Source organism: Scyliorhinus torazame, chromosome 17 (assembly GCF_047496885.1).
Source record: "Scyliorhinus torazame isolate Kashiwa2021f chromosome 17, sScyTor2.1, whole genome shotgun sequence".
Taxonomy (NCBI): domain Eukaryota; kingdom Metazoa; phylum Chordata; class Chondrichthyes; order Carcharhiniformes; family Scyliorhinidae; genus Scyliorhinus; species Scyliorhinus torazame.
The window spans coordinates 68541878-68559453 of NC_092723.1; the positions used below are offsets into that span (position 1 = coordinate 68541878).

Consider the following 17576-nt stretch of genomic DNA (forward strand, 5'->3'; position numbering starts at 1 on the left):
AGATAGGCGATTCTGTGGTCGCGAGCGAGACTCCCGGAAGGTATGTTGCCTCCCAGGTGCCAGGGCCAGGGATGTCTCGGATCGTGTCTTCAGGATCCTTAAGGGGGAGGGGGAGCAGCCAGAAGTCGTGGTGCACATTGGTACCAACGACGTAGGTAGGAAAAGGGGTGTGGAGGTAATAAAGGAGTTTAGGGAGTTAAGCTGGAAGTTAAAAGCCAGGCCAGACAGAGTTGTCATCTCTGGTTTGTTGCCGGTGCCACGTGATAGCGAGGCTAGGAATAGGGAGAGAGTGCAGTTGAACACGTGGCTGCAGGAATGGTGTAGGAGGGAGGGCTTCAGGTATTTGGATAATTGGAGTGCATTCTGGGGAAGGTGGGACCCGTACAAGCAGGACGGGTTGCATCTAAACCAGAGGGGCACCAATATCCTGGGAGGGAGGTTTTCTAGTACACTTCGGGAGTGTTTAAACTAATTTGGCAGGGGAATGGGAACCGGATTTGTAGTCCAGCAACTAAGGTAGCCGATATTCAGGAAGCCAAAGCGTGTAGTGAGGCAGTGGGGAAGGGAACACTGACAAAGGAGAGTACTTGCAGGCACAGAGATGGATTGAAGTGTGTATACTTCAACGCAAGAAGCATCAGGAATAAGGTGGGTGAACTTAAGGCATGGATCGGTACTTGGGACTACGATGTGGTGGCCATCACGGAAACTTGGATAGAAGAGGGGCTGAAATGATTGCTGGAGTCCATGGTTATAGATGTTTCAATAAGTTTAGAGAGGGTGGTAAAAGAGGTGGGGGGGTGGCATTGTTAATTAGAGATAGTATAACAGCTGCAGAAAGGCAGTTCGAGGAGTATCTGTCTACTGAGGTAGTATGGGTTGAAGTCAGAAATAGGAAAGGAGCAGTCACCTTGTTAGGAGTTTTCTATAGGCCCCCCAATAGTAGCAGAGATGTGGAGGAACAGATTGGGAAACAGATTTTGGAAAGGTGCAGAAGTCACAGGGTAGTAGTCATGGGTGACTTCAACTTCCCAAACGTTGAGTGAAAACTCTTTAGATCAAATAGTTTGGATGGGGTGGTGTTTGTGCAGTGTGTCCAGGAAGCTTTTCTAACACAGTATGTAGATTGTCCGACCAGAGGGGAGGCCATATTGGATTTGGTACTTGGTAATGAACCAGGGCAAGTGATAGATTTGTTAGTGGGGGAGCATTTGGAGATAGTGACCACAATTCTGTGACTTTCACTTTAGTAATGGAGAGGGATAGGTGCGTGCAACAGGGCAAGGTTTACAATTGGGGGAAGGGTAAATACGATGTTGTCAGACAAGAATTGAAGTGCATAAGTTGGGAACATAGGCTGTCAGGGAAGGACACAAGTGAAATGTGGAACTTGTTCAAGGAACAGGTACTACGTGTCCTTGATATGTATGTCCCTGTCAGGCAGGGAAGAGACGGTCGAGTGAGGGAACCATGGTTGACAAGAGAGGTTGAATGTCTTGTTAAGAGGAAGAAGGAGACTTATGTAAGGCTGAGGAAACAAGGTTCAGACATGGCGCTGGAGGGATACAAGATAGCCAGGAGGGAACTGAAGAAAGGGATTAGGAGAGCTAAGAGAGGGCATGAACAATCTTTGGCGGGTAGGTCAAGGAAAACCCCAAGGCCTTTTACACAAATGTGAGAAATATGAGAATGACTAGAGCGAGGGTAGGTCCGATCAAGGACAGTAGCGGGAGATTGTGTATTGAGTCTGAAGAGATAGGAGAGGTCTTGAACGAGTACTTTTCTTCTGTATTTACTAATGAGAGGGGCCATATTGTTGGAGAGGACAGTGTGAAACAGACTGGTAAGCTCGAGGAAATACTTGTTAGGAAGGAAGATGTGTTGGGCATTTTGAAAAACCTGAGGATAGACAAGTCCCCTGGGCCTGACGGGATATTTCCAAGGATTCTATGGGAAGCAAGAGATGAAATTGCAGAGCCGTTGGCAATGATCTTTTCGTCCTCACTGTCAACAGGGGTGGTACCAGGGGATTGGAGAGTGGCGAATATCGTGCCCCTGTTCAAAAAAGGGACTAGGGATAACCCTGGGAATTACAGGCCAGTTAGTCTTACTTCGGTGGTAGGCAAAGTAATGGAAAGGGTACTGAAGGATAGGATTTCTGAGCATCTGGAAAGACACTGCTTGATTAGGGATAGTCAGCAGGGATTTGTGAGGGGTAGGTCTTGCCTTACAAGTCTTATTGAATTCTTTGAGGAGGTGATCAAGCATGTGGATGAAGATAAAGCAGTGGATGTAGTGTACATGGATTTTAGTAAGGCATTTGATAAGGTTCCCCATGGTAGGCTTATGCAGAAAGTAAGGAGGCATGGGATAGTGGGAAATTTGGCCAGTTGGATAACGAACTGGCTAACCGATAGAAGTCAGAGAGTGGTGATGGATGGCAAATATTCAGCCTGGATCCCAGTTACCAGTGGTGTACCGCAGGGATCAGTTCTGGGTCCTCTGCTGTTTGTGATTTTCATTAATGACTTGGATGAGGAAGTTGAAGGGTGGGTCAGTAAATTTGCAGACGATACGAAGATTGGTGGAGTTGTGGATAGTGAGGAGGGCTGTTGTCGGCTGCAAAGAGACATAGATAGGATGCAGAGCTGGGCTGAGAAGTGGCAGATGGAGTTTAACCCTGAAAAGTGTGAGGTTGTCCATTTTGGGAGGACAAATATGAATGCGGAATACAGGGTTAACGGTAGAGTTCTTGGCAATGTGGAGGAGCAGAGAGATCTTGGGGTCTATGTTCATACATCTTTGAAAGTTGCCACTCAAGTGGATAGAGCTGTGAAGAAGGCCTATGGTGTGCTAGCGTTCATTAACAGAGGGATTGGATTTAAGAGCCGTGAGGTGATGATGCAGCTGTACAAAACTTTGGTAAGGCCACATTTGGAGTACTGTGTACAGCTCTGGTTGCCTCATTTTAGGAAGGATGTGGAAGCTTTGGAAAAGGTGCAAAGAAGATTTACCAGGATGTTGCCTGGAATGGAGAGTAGGTCTTAAGAGGAAAGGTTGAGGGTGCTAGGCCTTTTCTCATTAGAACGGAGAAGGATGAGGGGCGACTTGATAGAGGTTTATAAGATGATCAGGGGAATAGATAGAGTAGACAGTCAGAGACTTTTTCCCCAGGTGGAACAAACCATTACAAGGGAACATAAATTTAAGGTGAATGGTGGAAGATATAGGGGGGATGTCAGAGGTAGGTTCTTTACCCAGAGAGTAGTGGGGGCATGAAATGCACTGCCTGTGGAAGTAGTTGAGTCAGAAACATTAGGGACCTTCAAGCAGCTATTGGATAGGTACATGGATTATGGTAGAATGATATAGTGTAGATTAATTTGTTCTTAAGGGCAGCACGGTCGCATTGTGGATATACAATTGCTTCACAGCTCCAGGGTCCCAGGTTCGATTCCAGCTTGGATCACTGTCTATGCGTGGGTTTCCTCCGGGTGCTCCGGTTTCCTCCCACAGTCCATAGGTGTGCAGGTTAGGTGGATTGGTCATGATAAATTGCCCTTAGTGTCCAAAATTGCCCTTAGTGTTGGGTGGAGGTGTTGACCTTGGGTAAGGTGCTCTTTCCAAGAGCTGGTGCAGACTCAATGGGCCGAATGGCCTGCTTCTGCACTGTAAATTCTATGATAATCTATGATTAATCTAGGACAAAGGTTCGGCACAACATCGTGAGCCGAAGGGCCTGTTCTGTGCTGCATTTTCTATGTTCTATGTCTATGTTCTATGTACTTTAATTTTTAAGTGTAGTCACTGTTATAATGATGGAAACGTGGCAGCTAATTTCCACCGAGCGAAGGTGGGGCATGATTTGACATGGATGGGGAGTTGGAAGTGGGGAGAAGTGAGTAGGCGGGGTGGGCGGGGTGTAGTGAGAGATTAAGCTTCAGAGTCGGGAGCCGGAACTTTCACCCGGCGCCGTTGCCAACCCCTCACGGGTCCCGGCGGGGTTCAGCGCCGATTTTCGGGTTGTAAGACACCCGCAAATTCTGTTTAAGCCGGCACTTAGCAAACTCAACACGGACAGTGACCCAGGCCCGGGATTCAAACCCAAGTCCTCCGTGCCACAGTCCCAGTGCTAACCACTGCAACACATGCCACCCTTTTGCTGGTGGAAATGGCTGATCTACCACTGTGAGATGAAATAGACAGGTAATGTCACCAATAGACAGGTAATGTCTACCCTCTTGTGAACCTCCTTCTCACCATCTCAGTATTTTGAGTCTCTCCTGTGTCGTATTTATTCCAATAAGGTCTTCCACCAGTAAATCCGTCTCGGTATTTAGAAACTTTACCTGACAAATCCCACCATCTACAAACTCCCAATGGGTTAATCACTTCTGGGTGAATTCATGCACACTACCCCTCACACCTAGAACCCCCTCCCCACCACAAGGCTGAGCTCACCCCTGTACATGGGCCCTTCTGCACATCCATTTTCCCAACTACAATGGTGAAACCAACACTACAGAACACCACCACCTTACTCCGCAGAGAGAAAGACATTCGCCCAGCTACCCGGACACACACTTTTGGACATGATGGTAGGGCTGAGTTGGCTAGGGGGAGCATGGAGATAGGGGGAGAACTCTGGATTGAGGCGCTGCAGAGGTTAAACTCCACCTCCTCAGGCACAGGACTAAGCCTGGTGCAGCTCAATGTGGTGCACAGAGCACAGCTAACCAAGAAAAGAATGAACGGATTCTTCCCGTTGATGGAGGACAAGTGCAAGCAGTGTCGGGGAGGCCCGGCCAACTACACCCACATGTTCTGGCCCTGCCCCAGACTCAATGAGTTCTGGACAACCTTCTTCAAGGCCATGTCCAGGTTTTTAAAAATAAATTTAGAGTACCCAATTATTTTTGTTCCATGTAAGGGGCAATTTAGTGTGGTCAATCCACCTAACCTGCAAATCTGGCCATGTCCAGGGTTGTGGGGGTTAAGATGGAGCCAAGCCCACTTATGGCAGTCTTCGTGTTGTCAAAGCAGCCAGAGTTCTTCACAGGAAAAGGGGCAGGCACCCTGGCCTTCGTCTATCTGATCGCCCGGAGACATCTGCTAGGTTGGAAGTCGGCAGCGCCACCCAGAGGCTCGGAGTGGTTCTCAGACCTGGCCGAATTCCTGAAGATAAAAAACTTAAAACTCTCAATCAGGGGGTCCGAGGAGAGAGTCTGCGACACATGGAGGTTTACCAGCCTTTTCGAGGACCAGCATCCAGAGGGAGGACAGACAGGAGGGGAGTGGGTGAGGTAAGGGAGAGGACATGGCAGCGGGGGTGGGGAGGGGAGGGGAGAATGGAGGGAAGGGGAGAACCACCGGGGAGAAGGAAATACACACACGACACAGTGGAGAGACGGGGAGGAAGGCTCTACGCCTGGATTGGCACAGGCCCTTCCCACACGTAAAGAACTTCAGGACATCCTACTTATCCTCCAAAATCAACGGTTTGCCAAGACTCCCCCTGTCATAATAAATGTAAGTAAAATGTTCTCATTGTAACTATGTACACCATTGTAAATAAGGAAACGTGATTATGAAGACCATGGTCATAGACGTGGTGACAGCCTGTGAGATATATGTTGTTGATGTTGTTCGTGCTGTTTTCTGTTGTTTTATTTATTTATGCGTTGTATAAATTTTGATATTCCGTGTTAAAATTCTAATAAAAATGCTTTAAAAAAAGAGAGCTAACAACATCAATTTGCATGTTGTGTTGGGACAGGTGTGTTAAAATGTATAATTGCAAATCTTTTGATTCACTCTGAAATGCAGGCCTTGCTCTGAAAGATCTAGAACTCTCTCGGTGACAATCGCTGTGCTGTGGTCAGAACATTTCAGTGAACGGCCTGATTTGTAACCAGTTCAACTTGATTCAGGAAGGCCCATAGTTGAAGCGACCTGTTTATTGTTGTTATGCTTGGTTTGACAACTCTGATTGGACAGACCTCTGGTAATTTAATCATATGACGAAACGCCTTCAACTGCAACCCCCCACCCCACCCCCCCGCCCCCCACACCCTGATTGTTGGCTGCCGAATGCATCCACCCTCTAGGTCCACAATATGTCAGCTGTAGCTCAGCTGGGAGCACTTTCATCTCTGAAGAAGAAGGCTGTGGATTCAAGGCCTACTTCAGGCCCAGTGCAAAGAGATAACCCGATGCTCCAGTGCTGCGCCAAGGGAGTGCAGCACTGTCGGCAGTGCTGCCTTTTGGCCGAGACATTAAACTGAGTTCCCCGTCGGGCTCTCTCAGGGAGCTCTACTCTCTCTACAGATACTGTCAGACCTGCTGAGATTGTCCAACATTTTCTGTTTTTGTTGAATAATTCTAATGTTTCCTCTAATTTCCCGTTGCTGTTTGTTGCTTTGTGGGATGGCTTTAAGTGGGCAGCACAGTGGGTAGCCGTTTGGGAGACTAAGACCCCACGCCGGCGTGAAAACGGTGGTGTTTTACGCCACGGAAACTGGCACAAAATGGCCAACGATACCCCGTTTTGCTGGGTGCTAGCAGGGAGGCAGCATAGACTCCCAGCATTTCCGATTCCGTGGCCGCGCATGTGCACGGTGGTGGCCTGCAGCGGCCATGCCGTGCTTCATGGCGGACTCAGCCCACGGACCCGGACCGCAAAAGTAGTATCTCCCTTCAGCCGCTCGCGTGTCCCGGACCGCCTGCCCATAGTGTCCCCAGCCCCAAATGAAGCCCCCCCTGCCCGCAGATCGTCCCTCCCCCGACTGTGGCAGTGTCAGATTGAGTCCGCAGCCACCATGCTAAGTTCACGACGGGTGAGACCACACGTGTCCCACGCCGTCGGGAACTCGGCCGGTCAGGGACTGAGCATTGCGGAGCGGGTCTCCGGCAATGGCCTGAAGCCGTGGATAAGTGGCACAGCGTACTTCTAGAGTACACCGCTTTTTGGGGGGGCGGCGAAAACGGATTCTCCGCCCCGTCGCCAAACGCAATTTCAGTGTCGGCGACCGGAGAATCCAGCCCTTGCTGTTAGGTGAATTGGACATCCTAAAAAAATTCTCCCTCTGTGTACCCGAACAGGCGCCGGAATGTGGCGACTAACTTCATTGCAGTGTTAATGTAAGCCTACTTGTGACAATAAAGATTATTATTATTAGACTGTCATATGGCCACATTTGCGTACATCTTAAAAGGGACTGCTTCTTGATTGACCGTATCTTGGGAGCCTCCTCTTAACTGAGGAGATGATGAGTTTTGTGATCAATGTTTGGCTCCCATGTTCCATCTCAGCCTTTGGCCGACTGAGGAAAAGAACTTTTTGAAGACCTTGGATCTCAAATCTGAGACAAAGTCATGGTTATCTGAGCAACAGTGATCCCTGTGTTCCTGTATGCATCAGAGACTTGGACAGCCTCCAGCAGCCACCTCACTAATTACTGGAGAAGTACCACCAGCGGTGCCATAGAACCATAGAGGCATAGAATTCCTACAGTGCAGAAGGAGGCCATTCAGTCCATCAAGAGCGCGCTATCCAGGTAACCCCCCCCCGCCCAATCCCCGTAACTCCATAACCCCCAACCAACCTACACATCTTTGGACTGTGGGAGGAAACCCGGAGCATCCGGAGGAAACCCATACAGATACTGGCGGCACCGTTCTAATATCCTCTGAGCTGGCGGGACCTCGGCGTTGAAGGGTCCGGGGGCGGCCTGTGGGGCAGGGTCCAACCCTGGGGGGGACCTCTGTTGTGGCCTGGCCCGCAATCGGGGCCCACTGGTTGGTGGGCCGGCCTCTCTGGCTGGGGGCCTCCTTTCCTCCGCGCCGGCTCCTGTAGCCCTGCGCCATTTGGTGTCAGGGCCATCGCGAGGAAGAAGGCCACTGCGCATGCGCGTACCCCGCGGCACTGGGTTCAGGCAGGGATCGGCAGCTGGAGCGGCGGAGGCTGCTCCAGTGCCGCACTAGCACCCTGTGGGCCGGAGAATGGGGACCTGGATCGGGTACCGACGCCGGAGTAAAACACACCCGTTTTTACGCCGGCGTCGACACTTAGCAGCCCGATGGAAGAATCCCGCCCATGGTGCCAGCAGTGCTTGAACCCTAACCCGCCAAACCCGACCCCACAGCCCACTCCTGGCCACCCTCGACCAGTCCCCCAGCCCTAGCAGAAGCCCCCCGGCCAGTGGCACAGATCCCGGACGACTGTGGTGGCCGCTGTACATCGGCCGCAGCCAGTGTGGTGATGTGCATCAATGTAAATGCATGTAGGCTAGCTAGACACTAGAGGGAACACCAGAAACATCACACACACACACTCAACCAATAGATCAGTTAGATAGGACATGACCAATGGACATTCACGATAAACACAGAGGTGACACCACCACAGAAGGGCATTACACCAACCCATATATAAAGGACACCACACACATGATCTGCCTCTTTCCAGTGGAGACAGTCAGTGAGTAGAGACACAGGGTTGATTCAATATCACTCCCACCACGTGGATTGCAGCAACTGGTTAGTCAATCTGGGTAGCTATAGTAGGATTAGCAGTAGTGTCGAACCCGAGTAATAGAAGTGTAAATAGTTTAATAAACGTGTTGAAGTTATCTCCACGTCTGAATCTTCCTTTGTCAACTGCACCACAAGGAAGCCGCTTATGTTACACCTACAACATAACAAATCAGCCGGTATGCCGGGTTCTCGACTGCTGGGATCACATGGTGCATGCGCCGTCGGGAACTCGGCCCATTGAGTGCGGAGCATCATGGGTGGGCCAGCCGATGAATCGAGAACGGCCTTGTGACGGCACGCGTCCCAATGCCGCCGGTTTGGAGGGGGCGGAGCTTCGCAAACCAGCATCAAATCCGGCGCCTGCCCAGGATCCTTTCTCCGCCCGATCGCCGATCCCGATTTCAGAGTCGGGCTACGGAGAATCCCGGCCTGAATATTTTCAAATTCCCGAATGGTTTTTAGACTGGGCTATTTGCAGCAGTGTTCAGGAGGTTAGCAATGGCTTGTACAGCCCGTGTGCAAGGATTGGTTGATATTGAGAGATGGGTATTTTCACTGCTGCCAGGATATTTTATGCATCATTGTGGCATCAGGACAGCAAAGTGTGGTAAATGTGGATAATTGAACTTGTCTCAACGAATCACGTGGCCGACTTATGATGCCATGAGCAACGAGTAATATTGAAACAAAGTCTTTGAGGTGGAACTGCATCGAGTGGAATGACACAGCCCCCTCTACCAACTGGAGGCCACGCATACTTATAACTCGGCTCCTGGGCGGAGCTAGCATGCAGGGGCCCAGGTGAACCTGTGGTGCAGGTTCTACCGTACAACCCTTAATATAGGAACAGCACGAAGTCTTACAACACCAGGTTAAAGTCCAACAGGTTTGTTTCGATGTCACTAGCTTTCGGAGCGCTGCTCCTTCCTCAGGTGAATGAAGAGTCTGCTTGGGTTCGCTGTCGGCCTTATGTCGCATTACATTCATCCCCCACCATCTGGCCTGGGCTTGCAAAATCCTACCAACTGTCCTGGCTTGAGACAACTCACACCTCTTTAACCTGGGGTTACCCCTATCTCTGGGTCTGTAAAGATTTAATCACCTGCTAATGCTCACATTCCAAGCATTGCTTGGCATCTTTGAATTTGTCTACATATATGTTTCTGGAACAGACCTCTTCATTCACCTGAGGAAGGAGCAGCGCTCCAAAAGCTAGTGACATCGAAACAAACCTGTTGGACTTTAACCTGTTGTGGTAAGACTTCGTACAGTGCTCACCCCAGTCCAACGCCGGCATCTCCACATCATGGCTACCATCGACACCGCAAACTGCCGGCTCAAAGTGGAGAGGATCTCCAGGAAGATCGCGCATATAGACACTGACATTAAGTTTCTACAAAGATGCAAGAAAGCAGACAAGATCCCGAAAGGGCTACACATCACAAACCCACTCAAGTCGACCTACAACACAGACTACGCTGAGAGATTCTGCCATCGCACCTCTCTCACACTCCTCAACCACCTCGTCCGCCAGCTCTACAGCAGACGACGCAACCTGGAAACCAAGATAGAGGCCATGTTCTCAACTTGCGCTCAGGACGCAGCAGACCAGCTGCGGAACACCGCCAAACAGATGAGACAACGATACTATGCCACCTATATGCACACCAAGAACAGGAAGCTTGAGAAACTCGGCATCACCACCAGCAGCAACCAAGCCACCCCCGGTACCACAGTAGAAAACAATTCAGGGAAATCTATTGTCAACTTGTCAGACTACACCCTTCAACCAGACAAAATCGAAATCCTCAGCAGAGGGCTCAATTTCTGCACCACCACCAAAATGGACCCCATCAGTCTCGCGGCAGACACGGAGGAATTCATCAGGCGAATGAGGCTCCGGGAATTCTTCCACAGACCCCAAGAGGCCAACAGCGAACCCAAGGAGACTAACAATGAACCGGAACAGCAGACCGAGAGATCTGCGTTGCGGCAACCGAAGAGGAAAGAGTCGAATTGGACCCCTCCGGAAGGCCGCTGCCCTAGACTCGACATGTATGCTCAAGCCGTCAGGAATCGCATCAATGCCAGACTCATCAGTCGCATTCACAAGACAGCCCCGAACGTCACCCAAGCACAACGCAATGCCATCCGCGCTCTCAAGACCAACCGCAGCATTGTCATCAAACCAGCAGACAAAGGAGGGGCCACTGTCATACTAAACAGAACGGACTACTGCAAAGAAGTATACCGACAACTCAACAACCAAGAACACTACAGACAGTTACCCGCAGATCCGACCAAGGAATACATCCGCCAACTTAATAGACTGATCAAGACCTTGGATCCAGATCTTCAGAGCACCCTACGTGCTCTCATCCCACGTACTCCCCGCATTGGAGATCTCTACTGCCTCCCGAAAATACACAAGGCCAACACACCAGGCCGCCCTATCATTTCAGGCAATGGGACCTTGTGTGAGAACCTCTCTGGCTACATCGAGGGCATCTTGAAACCCATCGTACAAGGTACGCCCAGCTTCTGTCGCGACACGACGGACTTCCTACAGAAACTCAGCAACCATGGACCAGTTGAACCAGGGACATTCCTCGTCACAATGGACGTCTCGGCACTCTACACCAGCATCCCCCATGACGACGACATTGCTGCAACAGCCTCAGTACTCAACACCGACAACTGCCAATCACCAGATGCAATTCTACAACTCATCCGCTTCATTCTGGATCACAACGTCTTCACCTTCGACAACAAGTTCTTCATCCAGACGCACGGAACAGCCATGGGGACCAAATTTGCACCCCAATACACCAACATCTTCATGCACAAGTTTTAACAGGACCTACTCACTGCACAGGACCTTCAACCGACGTTATACACCAGATACATCAATGACATTTTTTTCCTTTGGACCCATGGCGAAGAATCACTGAAACGACGACACGATGACATCCATCCAACCATCAGACTCACCATGGACTACTCTCCAAAATCAGTTGCATTCTTGGACACATTCGTCTCCATCAAGGACGGTCACCTCGGCACTTCGCTTTACCGTAAACCCACAGATAACCTCACGATGCTCCACTTCTCCAGCTTCCACCCTAAACACATTAAAGAAGCCATCCCCGATGGATAAGTTCTCCGTATACACAGGATCTGCTCAGACGAGGAGGAGCGTAACAGGCATCTACAGACGTTGAAAGATGCTCTCGTACGAACGGGATATGCTGCTCGACTCATCGATCGACAGTTCCAACGCGCCACAGCGGAAAACCGCACCAACCTCCTCAGAAGACAAACATGGGACACAACCGACAGAATACCCTTCGTCGTCCAGTACTTCCCCGGAGCGGAGAAACAACGACATCTTCTTCACAGCCTTCAACACGTCATTGATGAAGATGAACATCTTGCCAAGGTCATCCCCACACCCCGACTACTTGCCTTCAAACAACCGCGCAACCTCAAACAAACCATTGTTTGCAGCAAACTACCCAGTCTTCAGAACAGTGACCACGACACCTCACAACCCTGCCATGGCAATCTCTGCAAGACGTGCCAGATCATCGACATGGATACCACCATTACACGTGAGAACACCACCCACCAGGTACGCGGTACATACTCGTGCGACTCGGCCAACGTTGTCTACCTCATACACTGTAGGAAAGGATGTCCCGAAGCGTGGTACATTGGCGAGACCATGCAGACGCTGTGACAACGAATGAACGGACATCGCGCGACAATCACCAGGCAGTAATGTTCCCTTCCAGTCGGGGAACACTTCAGCAGTCAAGGGCATTCAGCCTCTGATCTCCGGGTAAGCGTTCTCCAAGGCAGCCTTCAGGACGCGCGACAACGCAGAATCGCCGAACAGAAACTTATAGCCAAGTTCCGCACACATGAGTGCGGCCTCAACCGGGACCTGGGATTCATGTCGCATTACATTCATCCCCCACCATATTGCCTGCGAAATCCTACCAACTGTCCTGGCTTGACACAATTCACACCTCTTTAACCTGGGGTTACCCCTATCTCTGGATCTGTAAAGATTTAATCACCTGCTAATGGTCGCATTCCAAGCATTGTCTGGCATCTTTGAATTTGTCTATATATATGTTTCTGGAACATACCTCTTCATTCACCTGAGGAAGGAGCAGTGCTCCGAAAGCTAGTGACATCGAAACAAACCTGTTGGACTTTAACCTGGTGTTGTAAGACTTCGAACTGTGCTCACCCCAGTCCAACGCCGGCATCTCCACATCATTAATAAAGGGACACAGTGGTTTACCACATTCACCCCCCTGTTAAAATTGAGTCCGGCAGGGGTGGTGGATAACTATATACAATTCGCAATCTTTAATATTTACAGAACAGTGAAAAAAAAATGTCTCTGGTCATACGGTGGGCCGGTCAGAGGTTCAGCCGGTCCGGCGCCTTGATCGTTCTCTGGGATCGACGAAGTGGAGCCTGCGATGTTGGTGCTGTCGTGGTCGAAGTTGACTCTGGGAGCGTTCCGAAATCCTCTTCATCAACAGGGGTGGGCAGGGGGAGGACGGACGGTCCTAGTGAGAGTGATGGGGGCAGCGGGGGAGGGGAGGGTGGCGCCGGAGGTGACGGGTGTGGTGTGGGGGTGGAACCTGCTGGTGCCAGGTCCCTGAGGGAGACGGTATCCTGGCGGCCATCGGGGAATGCCACGTAGGCGTACTGTGGGTTTGCGTGGAGCAGGTGCACCCTTTCCACCAACGGATCCGCCTTGTGGAGCCGCACATGTTTACGGATAAGCACGGTTCTGTGAGCCAAGTTGGGAGTGATACCCCGGATGTGGACTTCCTGGGGAAGGCAAAAAGGCGTTCATGCGGTGTACTATTAGTAGCAATGCAGAGTAATGAGCGAATGGAATGTAGTGCATCAGGGAGGACCTCTTGCCAGCGGGAGGCCGGGAGATTTCTGGACCATTGGGCCAGTTGGACTGCCCTCCATACCGTCCCATTCTCCCTTTCTACCTGTCCGTTTCCCCGGGGGTTGTAGCTCGTCGTTCTGCTGGAGGCGATACCCCTGCTGAGCAGGAACTGGCGTCGCTCATCACTCATGAATGAGGATCCCCTGTCACTGTGGATGTAGGCGGGGAAACCGAACAGTGAAGATAGAATTAAGGGCTTTAATGACGGTGGCAGATGTCATATCGGGGCATGGGATGGCGAAGGGAAAACGGGAGTATTCATCGATCACACTGAGGAAATACGTGTGTCGGTCGGAGGAGGGGAAGGGGCCTTTGAAATCCACGCTGAGGCGTTCAAAGGGGCGGGAGGCCTTCACCAGGTGCGCGTGGTCCGGCCGGTAGAAGTGCAGCTTGCACTCCGCACAGACCTGGCAGTCCCTGGTGATTGTCCGTACTTCCTCGATGGAGTAGGGCAAATTTTGTGCCTTAATGAAGCGGTACAACCGAGTGACCCCTGGGTGACAAAGGCTGTCGTGCAGGGTCCGGAGTCGGTCTACCTGTGCGCTGGCACATGTACCTCGGGATAGGGCGTCTGGGGGCTCGTTGAGTTTGCCAGGGCGATAATTAGTCTCGTAGTTATAGGTGGAGAGTTCGGTTCTCCACCGCAAGATTTTATCATTTTTGATCTTGCCCTGCTGAGTGTTGTTGAACATGGAGGCTACCGACCGTTGGTCAGTGAGGAGAGTGAATCTCCTGCCGGCCAGGTAATGCCTCCAATGTCGCATAGCCTCAACGATAGCCTGGGCCTCCTTTTCGACAGATGAGTGCCGAATTTCGGAGGCATGGAGGGTTGCGGGAAAAGAATGCCATGGGCCTGCCTGCCTGGTTGAGGGTGGCGGCTAGGGCGACGTCTGATGCATCGCTTTCTACTTGGAAAGGAAGTGTTTTGTCTACAGCGTGCATTGTGGCCTTGGCAATATCAGCTCTGATCCGGGCGAAAGCCTGTTGGGCCTCTGCCGTCAGGGGGAAATGAGTGGACTGTATGAGTGGGCGGGCCTTGTCCGCATAGTTTGGGACCCACTGAGCGTAACACGAGAAGAACCCCAGGCAGCGTTTGAGGGCCTTGGTGCAGTGGGGAGGGGAAGCTCCATGAGGGGGCGCATGCGGTCGGGATCGGGCCCCAGATCTCCGTTCTGGACCACGTAGCCGAGGATGGCTAAGCAGTTTGTACGGAACACACACTTCTCCTTGTTGTATGTGAGGTTGAGGAGAGTGGCGGTGCCGAGAAATTTAGCGAGGTTGGCGTTGTGGTCCTGCTGTTCATGGCCGCAGATGGTCACATTGTCTAGGTGCGGAAACGTGGCCCGCAAGCCTTACCGGTCGGCCATTCGGTCCATCTCCCTTTGGAAGACCAAAACCCCATTGGTGACGCCGAAGGGGACCCTAAGGGATATAGACGGCCGTCTGCCTCGAAGGCGGTATATGGCCGGTCCGATTTACGGATGGGGAGCTGGTGGTAAGCGGATTTCAGGTCCACCATTGAGAAGACCCGGTACTGTGCAATCTGGTTAACCATGTCAGGTATGCGTGGGAGGGGGTACGTGTCAAGCTGCGTGTACCTGTTGATGGTCTGGCTGTAGTCCATGACCATTCGATTTTTCTCCCCAGACTTAACCACTACCACTTGAGCTCTCCAGGGGCTGTTGCTGGCCTCGATGACTCCCTCCTGAAGCAACTGCTGGACCTCGGACCTGATGAAGGCCTTATCCTGGGTGCTGTACCGTCTGCTCCTGGTGGCGACGGTTTGCAATCTGGAGTTAGATTGGCAAAGAGGAAAGGAGGATCGACCTTTAGGGTCGCGAAGCCGCACACAGTGAGGGGTGGTAAGATCCGCCGAATTTAAGGGTTAGGCTCTGGAGGTTGCACTGAAAATCTAGGCCAAGGATAAGTGCAGCGCAGAGGTTAGGGAGGACGTAGAGGCGAAAACCGTGGAACTCTACGCCTTGGACTGTGAGCGTGACCGTGCAGTACCCCAGGATCGCTACGCGATGGGACTTGGAGGCCAGGGAGATACTTTGATTGGTAGGGTGTACCTTAAGGGAGCAGCGCCTTACCGTATTTGGATGTACAAAGCTCTCGGTGCTCCCGGAGTCCAGGAGGCAGGAGGTCACGTGGCCGTTGACTTTCACGCTGGTGGATGCGTTGGTCAGAGTGTGTGGTCTGGACTGGTCGATTACCATGGATGCGAGTCGTGGTTGATTGTCGGGTAGTGAGGCGGCTGCTGCGTCGGGGTCCTGAAACGCTGTTGGTCTCCGTGTGCTGCGGGGTGGACAAGATGGCGGCGCCCGGAGGTCCTGGGGGTCACAAAATGGCGGCACCCATGGAACGCATGTTGCGGGGGTGGAGCAAGGAGGCGGCGCCCATGAAACGCACGTGTTGTGCGGCAGAGAAGATGGTGGCGCCCATTGCTCGCATCTGGCCTGGGGAGGAGGGGAGGATAGCGGTGCCCATTGTCCGTGACCGGGGGGTGGTGGGGATAATCGCTGCCGCTGAGCGGGCCTGGTGCGGGGGAGAAGATGGCGCCGCCCATTGCTCGCACATGGCCTGGGGAGGAGGGGAGGATAGTGGCACCCATTGTCTGTGATCGGGTGGGGTGGGGGCGACCGCTGCCGCTGAGTGGGCCTGGAGCGGGAGAGAAGATGGCGGTGCCCATTGCTTGCACATGGCCTGGGGAGGAGGGGAGGATAGCGGCGCCCATTGTCCGTGACTGGGGGGGGGGGGGGAGGTGGGGGGGGGGGGGTGGGGGCGACCGCTGCCGCTGAGCGGGCCTGGCACACCGCTGCCTAGTGGCCCTTCTTCCCGCAGGCCTTACAAAGGGCAGCACGGGCCGGGCAGCATTGGCGGGGAGTCTTTGTTGGCTGCAAAAATAGGGCCGCTGGGGCGGCTGCCTGTGGGGCCCATGAAGCGTAAGAGGAGTGAGCTGCGGGGTTGGGGGCGTAGGACTGTACATTGCACAGGGCGACCGTCATGGAAAACGCTAGTGTTTTAGTCTCTGCAAGGTCGCGCGTGGCCCCTTCTAGGAGCCGCTGCCAGATACCATCAGACCCAATCCCAGTTACAAAAGCGTCCCTCATAAGGAGATCTGAGTGCTCCTTAGCTGTAACATCCTGGCAGTCACAGTCCCGAACTAAGTGGGATCAGGGCCCTCCAGAAGTCCTCGATTGACTCACCAGGTAGTTGAGTACGCGTTGCGAGCGCGTGTCTGGCGAAGAGTGTGTTCGTCTTCTGCTCATAACTCTATTTGAGTTGAGTCATAGCGTCAGCGTAATTGGGCGCATTCTGGATCAGCAGGAAGATTTTAGAGTTGAGTCTGGAGTACAAGATTTGAATCTTCTGAGCCTCTGGAACAGGGGTCGGCGCCGCGTTGATATACGCTTCATAACAAGCTAGCCAGCGCTGGAAGTCCTTTCTGGCGTCGCTTGCGTGTGGATCCAGCTCCAGTCGATTTGGTTTAATCCGGAGGATTCTGAATCAGATCATCTTCTGAATCAGATACTAATAAATTGAGGCACGATCAATTTGGCTGGAGACGAAGTTGAATTCAAACTGAGGCTTTATTAGTATCTGAAGTGTGGCTTCCTACAGCAGCTGGCAAAATGGCTGCGAGCTGAAGGCCACGCATATTTATAACCCAGCTCCTGGGCGGAGCTAGCATGCAGGGGCCCAGGTGAACCTGTAGTGCAGGTTCTACCGTACAACCCTTAATATAGGAACACAGTGGTTTACCACAGGGGCGAAATCAACGCAAACACGTGGAGAATGTGCAAATTCCACACGGACAGTGACCCAGAGCCCAGAGCCAGGATCGAACCTGGTACCTCGCACGGTGAGACAGAAATGCTAACCACTGCACCACCGTGCTGCCCTAACTGGAGACAGATCTGAGCAGAAAGTGCGGATCACACCCTTCACGCAGATTCACTGTGGGTGGAAATGTTTCCGCTTACATCGACTCCGCGCACTCTGAACTCTTCCAGCCATGCTTCGGGGGAATGATGTTCCTGGGAACACAAAGTGC

General features: G+C 52.1%; 1 protein-coding gene across 1 annotated transcript in view; it reads right to left on the bottom strand.

The window, feature by feature from the left end:
- LOC140393928 (ras association domain-containing protein 8-like) overlaps positions 1-17576 on the bottom strand; it is a 357363-nt gene that overhangs the window by 78650 nt on the left and 261137 nt on the right. The window lies entirely within an intron of this gene.